This window comes from Bos indicus, chromosome 19 (genome assembly GCF_029378745.1).
Source record: "Bos indicus isolate NIAB-ARS_2022 breed Sahiwal x Tharparkar chromosome 19, NIAB-ARS_B.indTharparkar_mat_pri_1.0, whole genome shotgun sequence".
Taxonomy (NCBI): Eukaryota; Metazoa; Chordata; class Mammalia; order Artiodactyla; family Bovidae; genus Bos; species Bos indicus.
The window spans coordinates 53933394-53956639 of NC_091778.1; positions in this window are offsets into that span (position 1 = coordinate 53933394).

Here is a 23246-nt window from a genome sequence, read left to right on the forward strand (position 1 = left end):
TTGGCAAAAGTTCCAAGTGCCCATCCTCAAATTTGTCCACTCGCTTTGTGACCATGGGTGTCCCTTCCCTCACTTTGGTGGCCTCTTGCGTGACCCCCACTAGTGCCTGGTGCCTGGTTCCCTCCCCAGTCAGCAGGGACCCAGAGCAGAATTGGTGTGAAGGGGGGTACTCCAGGCTCTGTCTGGGGGCCTCTTACACACTGGCAAGGCCCAGCCAGGAAGGAGGAGGCAGCAGGATGGGGTTTAAGGAAAGGCCAGGGAAAGAGGAATCTCAGCTCTTGAAGTCAGCCTGTCTATTTTTACATCCCATCCCTAAAGGGGCCAGGACGGCAGGCCCATGGCCGTCACTCAGCATGAATTTAATCCCCAGGGAATCTGGTGTCTTTGGGAAATTGGACCCAGGCTGGGGATGCTCAGAGGCCCTCAGTCCCCCTGGGGGGGCCTAAAACAAGGGAGATCCTGGCCTCTGGAATCAGACTGCCTGGCCTAAGCTGAGAGTGGGGCAGGGGCTCCACCTCTCCAGACCCCAGCATCCCCTCTGTGAGATGGGCCTCACCCTCCAGACCTGTTGAGAGCTGAGGGGGTGGAGCTGCAGGAGGGCTTCTGGGTGGGGTCTGCTGGGAAGCAGGCTGAATAGGCCAACGGCTGCAGGCCTTCTGGAAAGGACTTGCCCTGGGGGAAGGCCCTGCTCCCCTGGGGAGGGCCCTCTGAGGGCGTGGGTCAGGGGCCAGCAGGACAGTTTGCTCAAACAGCAAAGGCCTCACAGCCTGACTGGTGGAAGTCAGGGAACTTCAGGGAGTTGGAGGGAGACTACCCGGATCTGCCTTCAGGAATAAGGGGCTGATTTCCAGCAGACAGCCTGGAGCTCTTGGGCCACCGTGGAAGGTTCTGTCACTCAGTGGAAGAACGGTCCTCAGCCAAGGGCATATCCTTCCCAGGGCAGCGGGCATCCAATGACCAGAGAGGCCCTGCGAGCCCCGCCTAGCTGGGGCAGCCCTGAGCCCAGGTGTGGACTCTTCCTCGGGGCTCCCCGAAGCTCCGCCCCTTCCTGCTACCACTCCCTCCTCAGGTGAGACCCCCAGCTGCTACGCCTCCTCCTGACCACAAACAAGCCACTCAGCTCCACACAGCGGGCTGGGCAGGTGTGAGGTCCTGAGAAGACCCCACGTGGATGCCTGCCTCCAGTTCCCCAACCACAAATCCACCTCCAGGACTTCTGGAATGGGTTGAACTGTGTCCCCGCAAAATTCCTGTCTATTCAGAACCTCAGAAGAAGAAAACACAGGGTTCATGCTGGTGTCATTAAGTTAAGGATCTTGTGATGAGAGCCTCCTGGATTTGGGGTGAGCCCTAAACCAGTGACTTCCATGAAGAGCAGACACAGAGAGAGACATGCAGAGGGGGCTGAGGGAGACGGAGGCAGAGACTGGGGTGATGCAACGAAGGAATACCAAGGGTGGCCTGCACCCCCTGGGAGACAGGGTGCCCCCTCAGGGCCTCCACGGGGAACTGGCACTGCCGACTGTGAGCGAATACATTTTTGCTGTTGTAAGCCGCTCAGTATGTAGTGATCTGTTACAACTACCGTGGGAAACGAATTCAGTTTAAAGACAAAATGGTCTAAAGGCACAGGGATCGCGGTCCGTCCCTTGCAAGCTGCCTTACTCCCCAGGTGCTCTGGGGCTGTGTGGTACTTTTATTCTGAAGTCACTTTGGCGTCTCAGCTGAAGAGAAATGAGATGAGATTTCAGTTAAAGGAACAGGCTTGTAGCTGTTAGGGAATATTTGTTGGAGGGGAGCTGGTGTGGAAGAAGGGACACAATTGCAGGGTGACCCAGCCCCCCGTTTTAGCACTGAAAGTCCCACACCCCAAGAAACCTCAGTGCTGGGTGAGATGCACCCAGCCAGCCTTGTGGCCTGGAGGCCTTTGCAGTCCAGTTGGGTGAGATAAGGAGGCCAGAAAAGGAGGGAGCTGGTCTGGGGATGTTTGGGGAGAATCGGTGGGTCTGAGAGGCGTAAGGACAGGAGACACTAAGGCTGAGAGGGGCCAGTTCTCAAGAAGACATGTTTCGCTTGGGATGTGTAGGTTGATGTCTGAGTGGGTTGTATGGCCTGGGAGCTGCTGTGCAGCCCTCCCAGACCAGCTAGGAGGCTAGTGTTAGAAGCAGAAGTGAGAGACCAGGACGCCAGGGGACCTCACTCCAACCATGTGGAGAAACAAATGCCCCAGAGCCCTGAGGGCAGGGGGTGATGCCAGCAGGGTGGTGAGAACCCTGAGACCACAGGACCCAAATGCTGGACACAGTGGGCAAGGCCAGCAGGTGCAGAGAGGAAACCGCAGCTCGTTCACCCTGTTAAGAGGCACAGCAGGTGACAGAGAGACCCAAAAGCAGCAGAGCAATATGAAGAGGGGAAAGAGTCAGGTCACACAGAGAAACCTGATAAACACGACTTCAGCCCGGTGGTCAAGGTCGACACCGGCAATGATGGTCAGATGCCCTTGACATGACAAGTTGAGCGAGGCCCTTTATCTCTGCAGTCTTCCTCCCCTAAACACACCACCCAGTCCAGTCCAGAGAACGACATCAGACTTGTCCCAGTGGCTGCGCTCTGCAAGGTATCTGAGCAGTGTTCCCGCAAAGCACCAAGGTCATCCAAACAAGGAGAGTCTGAGAAACTCGCAGCTGAGTGGTGCCTGAGGAGACATGACCAATAATGTAACGTGCTTCCTGGATGGCGTCCTGGAACAGGAAAAGGACATTAAGGAAAAACTACAGAAATCTAAAGGAAGCACAGGCTTTAGCTGGTAATAATACGTCAATATTAGTTTGTTAATTGTGACAAATGTGCCATCCTTATGTATTAATTGTCCAAGAGAGCTTCCCTGGTGACTCAGACGGTAAAGTGTCTGTCTGCAATGCAAGAGACCTGGGTTCGATCCCTGGGTTGGGAAGGTCCACTGGAGAAGGAAATGGCAGCCCTCTCCAGGATTCTTGCCTGGAAAATCCCATGGACAGCAGAGCCTGGTAGGCTACCGTCCGTGGGGTCGCAAAGAGTTGGACACGACTGAGCGACTTCATTTTCACTATGTATTAATACTAGCAGAAACCTGGGGTGGGGGTGTATGGGAACTCTGCACTGGCTTGGAAGCTTTTCTATAAGTTTCCATTCTAACATTAAACGTCTATTTCGAGGACTTCCCTGGTGGTCCATACTCCCCAATGCAGGAGGCTCAGGTTCAATCCCTGGTCAAAGAACCAAATCCCACTTCTCCAACTAAGAGCCTGAAGATCGTAACGAAGACGGAAGAATCCGAGTGTCGCAACTAAGACCTGGCACAGCCAAGTAAACATATAAACAAAATAAATATTCTTTAAAATGTTTAGTTTTTTAAAAAAAGAAAGAAGCAACATTCAAAGAGTACAGATAATCAGATTACAAAGGAAGAAATATAAATGGATGAATAAATATGAGAAAATCCTTGATCTTTCTGATCACTAAATAAAAGTAAACAATGAGATATTTTTGCCTTATCCTATGGGCAAAGATGAAGACTCTGATGGTACCAAATGTTGGTGGAGGAGTATTGAAACAGGCACGTGTTGTTGAGAGCAAAGAAATTGGTAATTTGTCCCAACCACATAAACACAAGGGGAAAAAAGGTAATTTGCTGATGTCTATTAGAATATTCACATCTCTGTATACTGTGAACCAGCAGTTCCAATTCTAGAAACCTAGCCTCCAGACACTGTGGTGAAAAAACATTTGCTTAAGGGCACAAAGATATTTGAAGCGGTATTGTTGGTAAGAGTGAAACTGAGGGAAAACGTCTATGAATAGAATATTGATTAAATATATTTTGATACATTTAATGGAATTTTAAGGATCCACTTTAAAGGACTACATACATTTTTATAGAATATATGAAGTTTATAGAGAAAGTTTTCCAAGATAGATGATTAAATCATAATGCAAAGGACTTCCCTGGTGGTCCAATAACTAAGACTCAATGCTCCCAATGCAGGGGCTCCAGGTTCAGTCCCTGGTCAAAGAACTAGATCCCACATGCCACAACTAAGAGCTCACACGGGGGGACTAAGACCTGATACAGCCAAAGAAATAAATACTTTAAAACATGATAAGTGAAGTGTAAGTTGCTCAGTCATGTCCAACTCTTTGGGACCCCATGGACTATACAGCCCATGGAATTCTCCAGGCCAGAATACTGGAGTGGGTAGCCATTCCCTTCTCCAGGGGTTTTTCCCAACCCAGGGATTGAACCCAGATTTCCCCCATTGCAAGCAGATTCTTTACCAGCAGAGCCACAAGGGAAGCCCAAGAACACTGGAGTGGGTAGCCTATTCCTTCTCCAGGGGATCTTCCCGACCCAAGGAATCAAACCAGGGTCTCCTGCATTACAAGCAGTTTCTTTACCAACTGAGCTATCAGGGAAGCCCTTAAAACATGATAAGGCATGTTGTAAAACATTTACATGACTACACATGCACACACACACAGGTGTACATAGACGCAAACAGGGCTGGTTTCATGGAGAACTACTTCTGAAGCCACACAGGGCCGCGTGCTCAGAGGGACCTCTGCTTGGATTAAGGGTCTTAATAATTTTATTTTTGGACACGTGTTTTGTAAGTGAAGTCTGTGGGATGTTAGAGTGTATGCATGAGCAGATATTTGGAGATATGCCCCCTTGCATATAGCGTTGGCAATGCCCCATGAGCACGGAGTTCTGTGGACCTGAAGGAGTTCAGTGAGATTGAGTGTGAGAATGAGGCTCGTGCATTATGCCTACAACCAATAAGAGGGAACATTGATGACTTCCAAAGGCCACACCTTCTGTTCAAGCCAGAACTTACTTTGAATGCAGAAAGAATGCAACATGGTTTTAAGAAATTGAATGACCAGGAAAACCTATCGTCTACTTTCTGACCTGTGTTCCTTCCTTGTATCAGTCAACTACTCATGCTGAAACAATGACATGAAAAGCAAAGGGAAAGTAGGACACCCTGTCACTCCTTTTCCTCCCAGCCCTTCTCTACTTATTGCCCTCCCAGAGCCCCTTTTCCTCACCCATCACAGGGAACAGGACTGGCCAGTTGTAAAGCAGTCAGGTCGAGGGTGAGCAGGGCCCTTGATAAATCCAACTGTTCTGTTGGAGTTTCCATCAATCTCGGTCAGATGCAATAGTACTGGGTCCAGGGCTGGGTTCTGTGTCCCAGCCACCCTGGGTAGGGCATCACTTTCTTGCAGAAAGTGGTGAGGGGAGGAGCAGCTTGGGCAGGCTGTGATGGGGCTGGCACCCATGCAAGGTCTCAGAGGACATCCCTTGCACAGACCCTCCTTAGGAAGTGACTTGGATAGGCTTAGCCCAAAAAAGGAGTGCCAAGAAGTAATGGGGCTTCTTCCAGCAGTTACACAGGGAATCGCCCATGACCCAGTAAGTCCACTCGCAGGTGTGTACCCAAAATAACTGAGTACAGGGACTCGAGCAAATACTCCTACACACATGCTCATAGCAGCTTCACCCACCATCGTCAAAAGGTAGAAGCAACTCAGGCGTCCATCAGCAGATGAATAGAGACACAAAATGTGGTCCACCCATCCAATGGAAGAGTATCCAGGCTTAAAAAGGAAGTTCTGAGCACGATCCAACCCAGATGGAACACTGAAAACACGACTGAACGATGGAAGCCAGACGCAGAAACCACATAGAGTTTTAAAATTCTATTTCTATGAAACGTCCAGAATAGGCAGAGTCCCTGGAGGGAGAAAGTAGAGCAGTGGTTTCCAGGAGATGGGAGAACAGAAAAACAGGGAGTAATGACTTAATGAGGTCAGAGTTTCTTCCTGGGATGAAGAAAAGTTCTGGAACTAAATAAAGGGGATGGTTGCCCAACATTGTAAATGTACTAAATACTATTGAATTGTAGACTTTAAAATGATTCATTGAGACTTCCCTGGTGGTCCAGTGGTTAAGATTCTGTGCTCCCAGTGCAGGGGACATGGGTTCAATCCCTGGTCATGGAAGTAGGATCCCATATACTGCACAGTGCAGCTAAAAAAAAAAGAAAGAAAAAAATTAATAAAAAATGAAATTAAATCTCAGGCATCAACTTATAAAAAATAAGTAAATAAAGCAATTCATTTTATGCTATGTGAATTTCACCTCAATTTAGAAAAAGCAGAAATAGTAGTGCCGATTAGCAGTAGGGCTGGTGGTGGTGCTAGTAGTATTGTAATACTAGTAGTACTAGTACTAGTAGCAGTAGTAGTAGTACTAGTAGAACTGGTAGTGCTAGTAGTATTAGTAGTACTAGTTAGTAGTAGGAATAGCTGGGCCTGGACTCCTCGATTCTACCCCAGGTGAGGCATGAAGGGAGGTCATCCCCAAGATGCCAGCTGAGCAGTGGCACCCATCAGCAACCCTCCAGGCTAGAGCAGGAGCAAGAATTCCAGAGGGTTTTCTCCCTAACAGAGGCATTCCAGTGGCTTTGTCTGTTATTGATGAGTTGGAAGAACTCCAGCATGAGATAGAGGCAGGCAATTCCAGCAAGAAGGAAGACAGTTAGAGGCCCGAGGAAAACACCAAAGTCGTAATCATTATACGCCACTCAGCTGTGCACTGAATTTTTATATACAGTCATAATAATATAACGTTATTGATCTTCTACTTTTAGTACCAACCTATAAAGAAAGCATCGACCATGAGTGGTTACAGAGTAGACGACCGATATCAGCAGCCTTGGCAGTGCCCAAGAAGCAGAGCTGTGGGGTGGGGTGTGTGGGAAGGGGAGCCCCAAAGGGCAGGGCAGGAATTCTAATATCCTTCACCTTCCCAGAGGGAAGCTGAAACATGCTGGGACAGTCTTTTGTGGCTCTAGAAATGGAGTGGGACAAAGTGACATGGATAAAGAACAGGGGAGCTAAAAGCAGTGGTAGAACTGAAGGGCCAGCAGCAAGAGGAGACAGAGGACTTCACTCATGCCTGACACGGATGGAGCGCATATCTGCATCTTTGAAAGTCTGCAACTTGGAGGTTTGTTTGTAGGGGACTTCCCATAAAACCAATTGTACACAAGCTTTTTCATAAAACTGAAGCAAGAGAACATTTGCCAATTCATTCTATGAGGCTTATACTACACTGATACAAAAATCAGTCAAAGATGTTCCAGGAAAAAAAAAACACAGACTTGGGAATTCCCTGGCAGCCCAGTGGTGAAAACTTGGCACTTTCACTGCCATGGTCTTGGGTTCAATCCCTGGCCAAAGAACTAAGATCCCATAAGCTTTCCAGCACAGCCAAAAAAACAAACAAAATACAAAAAACAAAACAAAACAAAAAACACAGATCAATATCTTTCACAAACAAGGCACAAAATCATTAAGCAAAATTTTAGAATTTTAATGATTTATTAAATTTATTAAAAATTTAATTATATATTAAAAGAAAAATGCAACATTACAAGGGGGAAACCCAGGAACAAAGACTGGTCCAATATTCGAAAATCAATCAATGCAGTCCACCATTTTAACAAACTAAAAAGACTTCTAGTCAACATCACATTGGAGGTTCTAACCAGTAAAGTAAGCCAAAGGAAAAAAAAAGCATTCAGAATGGGGAGGAAAAAACCTAAAGTGTCATTATTTGCGGACGATGCTAACCATCTATGTAAAAAATCTAATGGAATCTACAAAAATGTCTGCCAGAACTTATAAGGGGGTCTAGTAAGGTTACTAGAGAAATATCAATACATTAAAAAAAATAAACCGTATTCTATATAATAGTAATGACCAGAAATTTTAAAAGTTTAAACATCATAAATAGCATCAAAAAATACAAAACACTTAGGGATAAATCTGACAAAAAGATGTCTAAGAATTGTACACTAAAACCCACAAATCATTGCTGAGAGCAATTTAAATGATTCTAAGTCAATGAAGAGAGACACTTTGTTCATAGCTTAGAAGACTCAATATCATTAAAACTATCTCTTTCCCCCAAATTATATATAGATCCAAGGCAATCCCAATCAAAATCCCAGCAGGCTCTTTTTGGTAGAAATTGAGAAACTGATTCTAAAATTCACATGAAAATATAAAAGAACCTAGAACAGCTGAAACAAATTTGAAGAAAAAAAAAAAAAGCATAAAGTTGGAGAGCTAACGTTACCCAATATCAAGACTTCCATAAGCTACGGTAATTGAGGCTGCATGGTATTAGTGTGAAGGGGAACAAATAGATTGATGGAATGGGAATATATTTGTACATCCCTGTACAACTGATTTTTTACAAAGGTGCAAAAGCAATTCAGTGAGGAGAGTAGTCTTTTCAACAAAGGAAACATTTGGACATCCATATGCAAAAAGAACACTCCAATTCATACCACCCACCACTACAGAAAGCAACTCAAAATGGATCATTGACCTAAATGGAAACCAAAAACTACAAACTTCCAGAAAAAAAAAAAAGAGAGCGAGAGAGAAAATTTTGTGACCTTGAGTTAGGCCAAGATATCTTAAATACAGAAATACATAAAAAGAAAAAATCAATCGGAGTCATCAAAGTTAATAACTTTTATCAGGAGTTGCCTAGGGCTTAGGGTGGGGTGATCGCTAATGGGGATGAGGTGATGAAAATGTTCTACAAATTTGCACATACCTGTGAATTTCTAAATATCTTTGAGTTGTACACTGTAGTGGTATTGTATGATGTGTGTGTGTGTGTGCTCAGTCACTCAGTCATGTCCTGCTCTTTGTGACCCCATGGACTGTAGCCCACCAGGCTCCTCTGTCCATGGAATTTTCCAGGCAAGGATACTGGAGTGGATTGCTGTTTCCTTCTCCAGGGGATCTTCCAGACCCAGGGATTGAACCTGTGTTCTCTTGCTTCTCCCGCATTAGCATGCAGATTCTTTACCACTGTGCCACCTGGGAAGCAGTATGGAATGTGAAGTATATCTCAATAAAGTTATTATAATTTTTAAAAGAAAAAAATTAATACTTTTGCTCTTTGAAAGACTGTTAAGGGAATGGAAAGATGCAAACAAGGAAAAATATTTGTAAATCACATATCTAATGAAGGTTGCATATGAAGAATATAAAAGAAACCTTCAGTGTTACGGAACCTAGGAAAACAAACAACCCCCTTCCCCTGACCACCCAAAAAATCCTCATATATGACTTGAACAGACACTTCATCAAAAAAGATGTGTATGAAAAATAAGTACATGAAAAGATAATGAGCATCATCAGTTATTTGAGAAATGCAAATTAAACCCAGAGTCAGATACCACCACACACCTATCAAAATGACTAAAATTAAAAATCTGATGACATTGATGATGATGTGGAGAATCTAGACTTCCCAACACTGATGGTGAAAATACAAAATGGCACAATTGCTTTGGGAAAGTTTGACAGTCCTTAGAAAGTTAAAGTATATCACATGACCTATGCATCCCATTCCTGGGTAATAAAAGCATGAATACAAATGTTCTTAGCAGCTTCATGTGTAATAATCAAAAACTGAAGACAACCCAACAACAGGCAAATGGATAAAGAAGCTGTTATTTCCATGCACTGGGACACGCAATAAAAAGAAATGAGCTATTCATATACCCAATGGCGTGAACCAATCTCAAAACTAGGCTGAGTGAAGGAAGGAGAACAAAAAAGTATGTACAGTATGATTCCATTTATATAAAACTCTCCAAAATGCAAACAAATCTTTGGTGACAGAGCAGCAGATCAGGGTTTGCCTAGGGAAGGTCTGGGTGTGAGAAGGCAGGGAGTAGGGAGGAAGCATAGACTGGGGGAGTGTTCATGGATGTGTTCACTATCTTGAATACCTATGTCAAAGTTTATCAAATTCTGCCTTTTAAATATTCGCCTGAGTTTTTACATGCCAATTATACATCACTAAAGCCATTTTTTAAACAGTAATGTATCTTCATTTTAGCAAGTGAAACAATGCAAAGATAAATAAAGAAAACATAATCACTGTCTCCTCCTTCCCTCCATTCTCTCTTCTCTAAGGTTTCCAGTGGACTTCCCAGATAGATCGGCCTTCCCTCATAGCTCAATTGGTAAAAAATCTGCCTGCAATGCAGGAGGCCCCGGTTCGATTTCTGGGTTGGGAAGATCCACTGGAGAAGGGACAGGCTACCCACTCCAGTATTCTTGGGCTTCCTTTGCGGCTCAGCTGGTAAAGAATCCACCTGCAATGCGGAAGACCTGGGTTCGATCCCTGAGTTGGAAAGATCCCCTGAAGAAGGGAAAGGCTACCCACTGCAGTATTCTGGCCTGGAGAATTCTGTGGGCTATGGCCCATGAGGTCACAAAGAATTGGACACGACTGAGCGACTTTCACCTGTCACGTGCCACTTCCCTGATAGCTCAGTTGGTAAAGAATCCGCCTGCAATGCAGGAGACCCTGGTTCGATTCCTTGGGCCGGGAAGGTCCACTGGACAAGGGATAGGCTACCCACTCCAGTATTCTTGGGCTTTCCTTGAGGCTCAGCTGGTAAATAATTCACCTGCAATGAGGGAAGCCTGGGTTTGATCTCTGGGTTGGGAAGATCCCCTGGAGAAGAGAAAGGCTACCCACTCCAGTATTCTGGCCTGGAGAATTCCATGGAATTTATAGCCCATGTGGTGGGAAGAGTCGGACTGAGCGACTTTCACTTTTTCAGGGCTGCTCTGTAAGCCATGGTGTGAATTTACTGCAGTTTATATAATCATCCCTCTAAAAGCTGCCCATTTCAGTTGTTTCCAGTTTGTTTGCTTTGCTTTGGTTTTGCCCACCACCACCAAAGCTGAAAGCGTTCTTTTATGTCGATTTTCATAGACTATTATTTTTATTTCTGTAGAAGAGGCTCCCACAGTGGGATACTGGGTCAGAAGGTATGTGAATTATTTTCTTCTCAGTATATATTGGCAGATTATTTCTGCCAGGCATGTGTGAGATGTCAGCATTCTGCATGGTTTTGCCTCAGTGGATCTTAGCGTTTGTATAAAGAGGGAGCAATATATCATGTTGAATTTTCCTATCAGTGAGGTGAAATATTATTTAATTTTGCCCACTAGACATAGTGTGATCATTGTATCCATATTCTTTAATCTGGTTTTCTTTTGTCGGGGTTTACATGTACTTGAAACTCAATTGACCATTTAAATCTTATTTTCTATGAATTACATTTTTCTATCGTCTTTTTTTCTGTTGGGTTTAGCTGTTTTTTATCAAATCATATTAGCTTGTTGCATATTGAGGAAATTGAACATATGATACACATCTATATACACATACATTATATACATGTAAGCACAAAACGCACATGTCATGCATGTGCACAACCATTGTATATGCACACTTGTATCACACAGTACATGTAGGCATGCCTACATATATACACATGCATTATACACAAATAATATATATACATAAGTGCATGCACACAGATTTACACATGCACATATTATACATATGCATGCACCAGCATCCTATTTACATATACACATACACATGCTCATACAAGACATATATACAAATACATGCCTGCAGGAGTTCCCTGGTGGCCTAGAGGTTAAGATTCCAGGCTATCATTACCCCAATTAGGGTTGAGTCCCTTGTTGGGTAACTGAGATCTTGCAAGCTATACGACTTGGCCAAAAAAAAAAAATGTCTGCATACACATATATACACACGCATGCGTAATAAACATACACACGCATACACATGCATCACATGCACACCATGGGGAGAAGGGTGGGTCCCGGGCCCATTCCAGCAGGAGGATCCTGAGCCTGGACAGGGTGAGGGGTGAAGCCACAGACAAGCAGGGGGCAGGCAGATGGGCTGTGGGTGGACTAAGCAGCCACCCTAGCCCTTGGAAAGGGTTTTGAGAACCACTTGGCTCTCTGTGACAGCCTCTGCCACCTCCTGGCACCCATATGGTGAGGCTCTGGGGTTCCTGCAGTCCACACCCCAGCACCTCCAGCCAGTCACACCTCAATTCCACCCTCCTCACCTCCTACCAAGAAGATTGCTAGAGCACTGGGTGAGCAAGTGGGGCTAGGTCCTCTGAGGAGCTTTGATGTGGACTTCTTCCCTGCCTGATGTCTCTTTGAGGTGTTTTGGGTGAGCAATTTTTGACATGTTAAATGAGAAATTGCTTTTTTTCCCCTCCCACTCATAAGACTGCACTCTTAAGACTTTAATTGCAGAGGCTCTGGGCTGACAAGTGCTTGTCTCAGCCTGGCAGGTGCAGGCGATGTAAACTTGCAGCGTCTGGCAGAGCTGAGCCAGGGAGCCTTGGTGAGGATGCCAGCTTCTCCCGCCACCACGTGGCAGCTCCAGGGGCAATGTGGGGCAAGGAGGGTCCCTCAGGTGTGGGCACTGTTATGTGCCAAATTCACACCATCATCTAATTCCTTCTTGGGTTCTCAGACCTCCCAGCCCATCTAGAAAAAAATTTTAAGGAGAAAAGTAAAGGCATCTAAGCAGGAGGGAGGTGTCCATGCTTCACTGAAAGTGTTAAAAAAATTTTTTTTCTGTTAATTTTTAAAATATCTATTTATTTATTTGGCTGTGCTGAGTCTTAGTTGTGGCAGACAGGATTGCTGAGGTGTGCAGGATCTAGTTCCCTGACCAGGGATGGAACCCAGGCCCTCTGCCCTGGGAGCACAGCATTTTAGCCACTGGATCACCTGGGAAGTCCCTAACATGTTGACACTTAAAGATAAATTATGAGTGCATGTTGTAATACCCAGAGCAACCACTAGGAAAACCATACACATAGACTCACCCAAAGTGAAGTCGCTCAGTCTTGTCCGACTCCATAGACTGTAGCCCACAAGGCTTCTCTATCCATGGAGTTTTCCAGGCAAGAATACTGGAGTGGGTTGACATTTTCTTCTCCAGGGGATCTTCCCCACCCAGGGATCAAACCTGGGTCTCCTGCATTGCAGGCAGATGCTTTACCCTCTGAGCCACCAGGGAAGCCCAGACTCACCCAAAATCACTACAAATAAATCAAGATGGACTCCTAATGTTCAAGTAATCCACAGAAAGGCAAGAGAAGAGGAGCAGAGAAAGCAAACAGAAAATCAACAATAAAACAGCAGACTTAAGTTCTAACATGTTAATAATTTGCCTTAATGTAAATTATTTAAATACACCAATTAAAAGGAAGAGATTGGCAGAGTCTGTTTTTTTAAGTGATCCAACAATATGCTGTTTACAGGAAACTCACTTCTAATTCAACTATGACATTTCCCTGAAAAGAATCCACAAATGGCGAATGAACATAGGAAAATACCTTCAACACTGAAAGCCACGAGGCAAATGCAAATACAGATCACAATGAAATGTTGCTACACATCTATCAGCACGGCTCAAATAAAAAAATAGTGACCACACCACACGCTGGCAATGATGCAGACACACTAGGTCACTCATGCATTGCAAATAGGAGTGCAAAATGAGACAGCCCCTCTGGAAAACAGATTGGCAGTTTCTCACAAAGCTAAACATGCATTTGCCATATGACTCAGCAATTGCACTCTTTAGCACTTACCCTAGAGAAATGGAGGCTTATGTTCACACACACACACAAAAACCTGTCCGTGAATGTACATGGCAGACTACTCCTAATAGCCCAAAATTGGACCTTCCACAGGCAAATGGTTGAACAGTATATCCACACCATGGAATACTACTCAGCAATAAAAAGCACTGTTGATTTACTCTTGGATTAATCTCCAGGGAATTATTTTCAGTGAAAAAAAGCCAATTTCAAAAGGTTATGTAGTATATGATTCCATCTATATAACATACTTGAAATGACAAAATTATAGAAAATGGAGTGCAGATGAGTAGATCCTGGGGGGTGGGGGGTGGGCGGTGCATTGGAGAGTGGAGGAGAGAGGTAGTAGTGGTTATAAAAGGCGATACCAGAGATCCTTGAGGTCATGGAACCGTTCAGTATCTTGGCTGTGGTGGTGGATATATGAACCCACACAGGCGATAGAGTTATTGAAACTAAACACACACACAGATGAGTACAAGCAAAACCAAGGAAACAGTAAGATGGGGCATTTATATCAACAGTGATATCTTGGTTGTGACATTGTGCCATGGTTTCATGAGATGTTACCACTGGGTGACCCTGGGTAGTTGTGCTACATGGGATCTCTCTAGGTTGCTTCCTCCAACAGCATGAGAATCTACAATGATCTCAACATAAAAAGGTCAACTTAAAAAAATAAATGAACAAAAATAAACAAAAACCAAACCAAATTCCCTCCGGACTGCCCTGACCTTCAGTCCTGTCTTGTGACTCCCCCACTCCCCCCACCCTCATCGCTGCTCCTCCAGCCTCCAATGACCACAGTACGTCACTAAATTCAAGGTTATGACTTATCCTCGATTCTCCCAAACAAAACGCTTGTCGTGGGGTTGGCTCGATTTGCAGGTGTTTTCTTTGGAAAAGTGATCCAGGGAGCAGGAGTGAAGAGGAGAGAGCATGAAGCAGGGAAGGCCATGACCCAGGGAGATGCTGTTTTATGGAGTTGCCATTGCAACGGCGCCTGACCCTGGGGGTGCAACGGAGCACAAAGGGGAGAAGCATTTGTTTGCCGTAGACGCCTTGTCTGTCAAGGATGACTCTGAGAAATGTACTCGCGGGGTGCACATGTGTGGGTGCCGAAAGGATTCCTTTGGATTCCCCCACCTTGGACAGATGAGAAGCAGTAGGATTGAAAGCCCACCTCTGGCCTCTGACCCATCCGCCTCTCACGGGACCCCTTGGAGCCTCAGCACATGGCATATCTGGCAAGCTCCTCCCACAAGCCTTCTACCTATGGTCAAGCTCAAAGCCAGCGATCTCTCTCCCCATAGTCCATGGCTCCAGGGTCTGGGGGTGGGCTTTTATCCCACTGCTGGTAAACTCCAGGGATGGAAAGATATGGGGCCCAGCTGAAATCTCTGTGTGTCCGCCTCCCACCTCCCACCCTGGCCAGCACATGCCTAGCTGCTCTGGCCACCCAGCTCAGATAAAAGTTCAGAGAGAGATCAAAAGTCACCATGCACCTAGCTGGCAGAATGGAGGTGCACACAGACTGCCTTTTAGGAAAAACTAGAAGGCCCGCAGGGGCCTGGCAGAAGGAAGTCACTGAATCGATGCCTGTTGGAGGGCTGTGTTCCCAAAGCACACGTGTCAAGGACGAGGGTGGACCGTACTCTGGCCGTAGCACCGAGACCAGAGCTTCCCCCAGGTCATGGGTCATAGCCCCATCGGGGAGGCAGTTGGGGGAGGTGTCCGGCACCACCGAGCAGGATGTGGGGTTTCTATTACTGATCTGTCTCTACACTCTATGTCTTTCAGACTTGGTGTCCTTCACAGCATAGCAGCCAGGACCAGGAGTCCTTGGTGAAGGCTACCCTAATCCAGGATGCATGTGTCCCGAGAGAAAGGAGGGGCCTCCACTTCACCCCGGGCCCTAAATCACTCCAGGGTTTCCCAGGCATCTTTCTGCAAATCCAAGAAGAAAGGGTGTGTGGAGATTGCAGGCCACTAGGTAACTGTGGAGTCCTGGCCTGAGGTCACCTGGGGTCATCTAGACTGCCCCCACCCCTTTCTTCATAGCAGGATGGGGAATTTGTTCCTCTGAATCACAGTTCACTGCCCTGGCTGTCATGAGAACCACCTGGGCAATTCCGTACAAAAAAAAAAAAATCCACCCAGATTTTGAAGCAGTTGGTCTGGTCAGGACCCCAGGGTGGTATTATTTTAAAGCTCCTTCATGATTCTCCTGTGCAGCCTAGGTGCACAGTCCACTCCAATCTCCGGGGCCATCACAGTGAGGGCTACTGGTACCACATTACTGATGTCTCAAGGCCTCCATGTGCTTATCTATAAAATGGAAACATGATGCCTACCTCACAGGTATGTCATGAGGAGTAAATGGGAAAACCCTGGCAGGTGTCAGGGGCCCCATAATGAGTGTCCCTCTCTTGAAAGCCCTCTTCCTGTGTTGTCCAAGTCCCAGCCTCCACTATGCTGTTAGTGGAACTGGAACTGTCGGCCCTGAGTTCAAATCCCGTGATGCTGCTTCCCAGCTGTGTGACCCTGGGCAAAGACCATGGAAGGCCCCAAATCTAGAGAGCTCCTAAAATTTGAACCTCACATCACATCGCAGACCTATTCAGTAAGGACTCTCTGGGACCAGGATGCTGGCATTTTTATTTTAACCAGAACACTAGGCACCGGAGACAGCCAACCAGACGCCCATGCTTAGGGTCCACAACCTTAGAGCTCCAAGCATTTGTTTTCCCCTCTGGGAAATGGGGTAATAACAATGATCTCATTTTTCACAGCACTAAATGAGACCACAGGAGTGAAGGGGCCTCGAGAGTGAAAACACAGAAACAGGTGGGGACGAGCGGGGTTCTGCTTCTTCCCCTTCCCAGCTTCATGATCCCTCTGAGGCTACACCTGCCTCTTCCAGGTGGCTTCAGGCACAGTTAGTGTCAGTGGCTGCTTAGGCCCCACCGTCCAACTAGATGGTCTTCCCTGTGGTAACTCTCCTGGCCTCTGGCCTGCCTTCGGCTCCTGCAGGTGGTCTGGCTGGTGAGTTCGATGGAAAGAGAGAAACATATGACTCAGCCTCCCACTTCCCTCCTTGGGTCCTACCAGCTGCACCGGCCACACAGGAGCCTCTGCTTCCCAGGCCAAGAAAACAGGCAGGGCCCCCAGGGCAGGACCAGCTGCTGGATTTGAGGGACCCAGAGCAAATGAAACTTTGGGGCTCTTGTTCAAAAATTATGGACAATTCTAAGACAGAAGTTGTTGTTGTTTAGTCACAGTTGTAAGTCGTGTCTGACTCTTTTGCGACCCCATGGAAGGTAGCCTGCAAGACTCTGTCCATGGGATTTCCCAGGCAAGAATACTGGAGAAGACAGTGAGGGCAGAGCACTAAACCAAGGGTGGCGAGGTTGGGAGTGCTTGTCCCACTGGGCAGGTCGCCTATGGTGAAGCCACCCTGCCCCAGGGGAGTGGCAGGGGTCCAGCTCAGCTGTCAACACAGTGGGAAGCGAGCGACGAGCAGACCAAGCCACCTTCTTCACCCAGCGTGCCTCTCTCAGCCTTTCAGAGCCTTACCTCTCACTCCCCGTTCGTGATATTTAAGTGGAGTTAAAAGGAGCTCCCAGGACACTGACAGTCTGCAGGGAGACTTGACAAGGGAAAAAACCACACTCAGAACCTGTCTTATAGATATACATGGTCCAGAAGGCAAGGCCTTTGCTTAATCCCACTCAAATCCCTCTTGCTGCAATGTCAACCTTCTCCTCTGGCCCAAGAGGTGGGCGGGGCTCTCTCGGAGGGCCAGTAACACCGCTTAGTCGGGAGCCTGGATCTGAGGTCTCAGAGCCTCCCGGCACAGAACTGCCTCACCTTCTGCCCACTGTACATGCCCAGAGCAAGGGTGCTGTCACCCCGATTCCTCCCTACCTTCTCATCAGCAAACCCTGCAGAAGAACCCACTCCCTGGACTTCTGTCCACCCCTTGCCCTGGTTCCAGTCACAAGATTCCCAGGTTAAGCTGTTGCAATATTAGCCTAACCACCTCCCTTGCATATCCCTCTAGAATATTTTCCAATAGAGCTCAGGCCCCAAGCAGTTTGGCACACCCTGTAGGGGACAGACCCCAATTTCAGGGCCCTGGATTAAAAGCCCCTGGCTGCTGCAGCTCCTCAGAGATCTGTGGCCCCAGACCAAAGGGACCAGTCCCCAACACCCCCACCCCATGCTGACCCTCAGTCAGAGCTGGGCTATTTGGCTACTTGGTTTCCAACCCACTGATGGTCCCTCTTGCCCTGTACCTCCAGACTGAGGCTGGCAGGCGGCCAGGGTCATACTTGTTACTGAGGGGCAGGGGTTGGTGGAATTAGACCCCCTTCATCTCCCTCTCTTTAGTGGTTGCTGAGAAAAGAGGAAGAGAGCCGCCAGGTCAGAGTTTCCTTGGGAGGTACCCACCCTGACAGTCTGCTCCCCCAGAGACCTCCAATCCTCAAAATCAGGTGGGCATCTCCCTAAAGGAGGGAAGGAGGAGGAGGATGGGCTAGTGGGTGGAGGTATAAGGTAAGCTACCAGGCAAGGTCTCAGGGACAAACGCTTAAAGAAGAGGCTCTTCTTCCCCACACTGTACCTGCCTCTCTGCGAGTAACCCACAGATACACCCATGTTTAAGAATCTTGGTGAGGACCAGAGAGAAAAGGGTACCAGGAGTCTGCCTGATGGGGAAAGCAATGTGAGGGGCTGCAGGGGGCGGGGGAGAGTTGGGAGACAGAAAGACCAATTCCAGAGCCTTCCAAAGGTTTGCCCATCCCCCAAGCCAGCAGTTAATCCTCCACCTCTGCTACTTAACCTCTCCCACTAGGGGCCGGGCACTTTAACTCTATTTAAATAAGCCCTTGAGGGCCCAGAAGAAATTGTTGCCAGCAATTCAAAAGCCCTGAACCCTGAGGGCAATCAGTGGCTTACTGTCCAACTGCCCTGGGTTCCAGGCTGTCACCAGAAGCCTTCCCACGGCTCAGAGGCCCAAGCCTACTATCCAGGGGAGGAGGATCCCCCAGGAGGGTGATGTCAGTACCCCAAAGCTTGGTATAGGCCTTGCAGGCCCCACTCCACTTGGCTTCAGTTCAGTTCAGCTCAGTCGCTCAGTCGTGTCTGACTCTTTGCGACCCCATGAATTGCAGCACTCCAGGCCTCCCGTCCATCACCAACTCCCGGAGTTCACTCAAACTCACGTCCATCGAGGCGGTGATGCCATCCAGCCATCTCATCCTCTGTCATCCCCTTCTCCTCCTACCCCCAATCCCTCCAAGCATCAGAGTCTTTTCCAATGAGTCAACTCTTCGCATGAGGTGGCCAAAGTACTGGAGTTTCAGCTTCAACATCATTCCTTCCAAAGAAATCCCAGGGCTGATCTCCTTCAGAATGGACTGGTTGGATCTCCTTGCAGTCCAAGGGACTCTCAAGAGTCTTCTCCAACACCACAGTTCAAAAGCATCATTCTTCGGTGCTCAGCTTTCTTCACAGTTCAACTCTCACATCCGTACATGACCACTGGAAAAACCATAGCCTTGACTAGACGGACCTTTGTTGGCAAAGTAATGTCTCTGCTTTTGAATATGCCATCTAGGTTGGTCATAACTTTCCTTCCAAGGAGTAAGCATCTTTTAATTTCATGGCTGCAGTCACCATCTGCAGTGATTTTGGAGCCCAGAAAAATAAAGTCAGTCACTGTTTCCACTGTTTCCCCATCTATTTGCCATGAAGTGATGGGACTGGATGCCATGATCTTAGTTTTCTGAATGTTGAGCTTTAAGCCAACTTTTTCACTCTCCTCTTTCACTTTCATCAAGAGGCTCTTTAGTTCTTCGCTTTCCGCCATAAGGGTAGTGTCATCTGCATATCTGAGGTTATTGATATTTCTCCCGGCAATCTTGATTCCAGCTTGTGCTTCCTCCAGCCCAGCGTTTCTCATAATGTACTCTGCATATAAGTTAAATAAGCAGGGTGATAAGAGGGCATCAGAGGGAAGTCAGAGGAAGGTAGGAAGGTACAAGGCCAAAGCAAAGAGTCACCTGGAATTAGGTGTGAGCAGAATCAGTCCCTCTAGGTCTGAACAGACTCAGTCTTCCAGGTGTGGGGCGACTTTCACTCTAAAATGCTTGAACCCCAGTGTCTGAAGCCACCCAGCACTTAGAAGTTAGGCTACCAGACAAGACATAGAACACAGCTAAATTTGAATATCAGATACACAATAAATCATTTTTTAATATAACTATGCCCTGGACTTGCATGGGACAATCATTGTTTATCCAAAGTTGAAATGTAATTCAGTGTTCTGTGCTCCCCCACGAGGGTAATATCGGTACCCCAAAGCCTGGTATAGGCCTCGCAGGCCCTACTCTCTGTCCACCTGGCTTATTTTCCTCTAATATTTTCATTCGCAAAATCCTCTGTATTTTCATTTGCAAAATCCTCTGTGTTTTCATTTGCGAAATCTGTCAATCGTAACTGAAGGCTATCCTGTAACAGGGGTTTGCTTTCAGTTTATTAAATCCCCTGATGGGAGGAGGCAAGATAAGAAAGTTAAGTGAAAAGCTGGATACAGATCTATAAACACACTATCATCATTACTTGTCTTTAAGTTTTAATGTATATTCGCCTAGAGAGGAAACCGCATAGAGACACTGTCCAAGCCCAAGACAGAAACAGGGGAGATGGACAGACATGGAAGAAAGGCTGGGAAGAAAGGTCCAATAAGTTAACGGTGGCTATGTTAAGCAAGTGACTGCAGGTTCCTTGCTTTCACTTTTTAAATTTTTCCAACATTTTTCAGTAAACATGTGTTACTTGATAAAAAAGACATTTTAAGTTCATCACTTAGGTGGAGAATCTTTTAAAATTGCTAGTGCATTGTTGGCTTCCCCAGTGGCTCAGTGGTAAGGAATCCGCCTGCAACGCAAGAGACTCAGGAGACATGGGTTCTATCCCCAGGTCAGGAAGATCCCATGGAAAAGGAAATGGCAACCCACTCCAGTATTCTTGCCTGGAGAATCCCAAGGACAGAGAAGCCTGGCACGCTACAGTCCATAGGGTCACAAAGAGTTGGACAAAACTGAGTACATTGTTAATGGCCAAGTGAATAAAAGACAGAAAAATATTCACACACCATCCTTTCCCCATCTGCCCCCTCCCCACCCCCGCCCCCACCGCCACTCGCGACACACACACACATCTTAAACAGCCTTATAAAATGCACGGTGTTTCCCCAGCCAAAGGCACCAACATTCTTTATCGTGCTCTTGAAGGGTTTTTGTGGTGGGCACCAATAGCACGCCAGGACTGGGCCCTGGGCCCTGGTGCTGATGACCTCAGGGTCCACAGAGCAGGGGCTGACGGGGCAGGGGGTGGCTCGCCCTGTGCTCATAGCCCCAGTCCCTCCTCCCCACTCCTGCCTATGCTTTTTGAGCCTTGCACTTTCCTTTGTTTTTATAGTTTTCAGTTTCCTTGATCACTGTCAACTGTCATTACTCACTGCCGTCTGCATGCCTGCCCCCAACAGCCATTCTCACTTCTGTGTTTTCCTTCCAACCCTCTGTGAACGCCGTGGTTGAGACTGTGTGAACAATTCGGGCAGGCAGGCTCAGAGTGGAAGCATAATTGCTCTTATAAAAAAAAAAAAAGTGGGGAGACTTGAGGGCACGACTTCATGAATCCTTCTCGGTTTCCATAGTCACACAGCAGAGGTAACAGTCCACAACTCTGAGCTGTCAATGGTGTTAGGTTATTGCGTTTTTCCAGAAGCATTTGCCTGATAAGTGTACATATTGAAAAGATTTTTTCTAGGTCCCATCTCAGAGTCTACACTCTTTATATGTATCACCAAATCCCACTAGAAAGCACATGGACATACCGCATGGAGCTAGGGGTTCCAAACCTGAATGAAGGTCACAGGACACGGAATTTGAGGTGACCATGGTGAGAAAGTGTGTCCGTCGGGCTTCAGATGAAGACAACAAAAGCCACTCTGGCGACGTCTGGCAGAAGATGAAACTAGGTGCTTATAAAAATCCTTGGAAGGACTGGAGAAGCAGACTATACTTTGCTTCCAAAATGGGCCCTAAGACACCACCAAACTGGCCCAGAAAGCTAACCCTCCCTCCTCATCAATAAGGTGGGGGACCAAGACGACAGCTCTGGGACCACTGGCTTCAGAATGCCTGGAGCAATCAGAACACCCACTGGACCCGCACTGACCAAAAACTAGTCCTCAACCTGCCTCTCAACATCCCCAGGGCTGGGGCCCAGCCCACAGAATGCTGCCTCACATGCCCACCACCAAACATGCCAGGAAAAAAGCAGAAGCATGGCCTTTCCGTTGCTTCCTGCTTCCAAATTCCCAAGAAGGCATCTAACTGGCCAAAGTGAGTGGCAAAGAAGTCTTGGGATAGCTGGGTTTTGCCTTCCTCTCTGAGACAGAGGAAGGTAGCAGAATGGCTGCTGAGTGCCAGCCTGTACATCCTGCACAGAAGGTTCAGAGAAGGATGTGTGGGAGAGAACCGGACTGAGAGATAGAATCGACCACCTGCCAGTCTAGGAAATGTCCTTCAGGAGGTGGGGGTGGTGGCCCTGAGCTACTGCTCAAAACACCCAGGCCTGGGGCTGCTTCTATAATCCATTTGCTATGTGATCTTGCCTGGTTCCCATCCATTACTGAACCAGGATCCAGAAGGTTGCAAGTCAGCTCAGGGTAAAGACAGGCCATCTGGAGATCCCACCCCAGAGGTTAAATTTTCAGGAATTTGCTGGCTGGTAAACTTCATGTTGGGAGCTTGAAACTGGCCATGTGGGAATATTTACACCACAGAAATTGGCAAATTATATAAATTGGGGGTTTTGTCCTCATCACCCAGAACTGGTTATTAAACACTTACTGGCATGTCATTGATTCAGGCAATAAGGATGAGTGAAATGTCTAGGAGGCTATGAGCTTGGTAGGTCTGCACCCTGACTGCAGGTGAGGATCACCTGAGGAGTCTTTGTCAAATCTCAGACCCCAGGCCCCACCCTAGACAACTTGAACCAGAAGCTGGAGGAAGCAGAGGAACAAGGCAGTTGGCCGGAGAGTCATGGGATGACAGGAGGAGACTCCCAGTGTGGATTAGCTTGTGAACAGAAATCCTCCTACTGGGACTTTCCTGGTGGTCCACTGGCTAAGTCCCTGTACTCCCAAAGCAGGGGACACGGGTTTGATCCCTGGTCAGGGAAATAGATCCCACACGCTGTAACTAAGAGTTTGCATGGGGCAACTAAAGATCCTGCATGCTGCAACTAAGACCTGGCACAGCCAAATGAATAAATAAGTATTTTCTTTAAAAAAATCCTTCTGCTGGGAGGAGCTGCTGATGCAGACAAGAGAGCAGGCAAAGGGCAAAGTCCTCAAAGGATTGAGAAGGAAAGAGAGAGCAGAGCCAGGCAGGCTAGAGGGTGTGCCGAGCGGGAATGGGATGGGCAGGTGTGCAGGCAGTGCAGCGTTCCTGCCCCCGACGCCTATTTCTCAAGGAGGGGGCATTTTCATCTAGGAAGCGCTGGAGGGAGGGTGTTGCTTTCAGGGTGATGTTGACTGCCCCCTCCTCCGAGTTCACTTGCCCACAA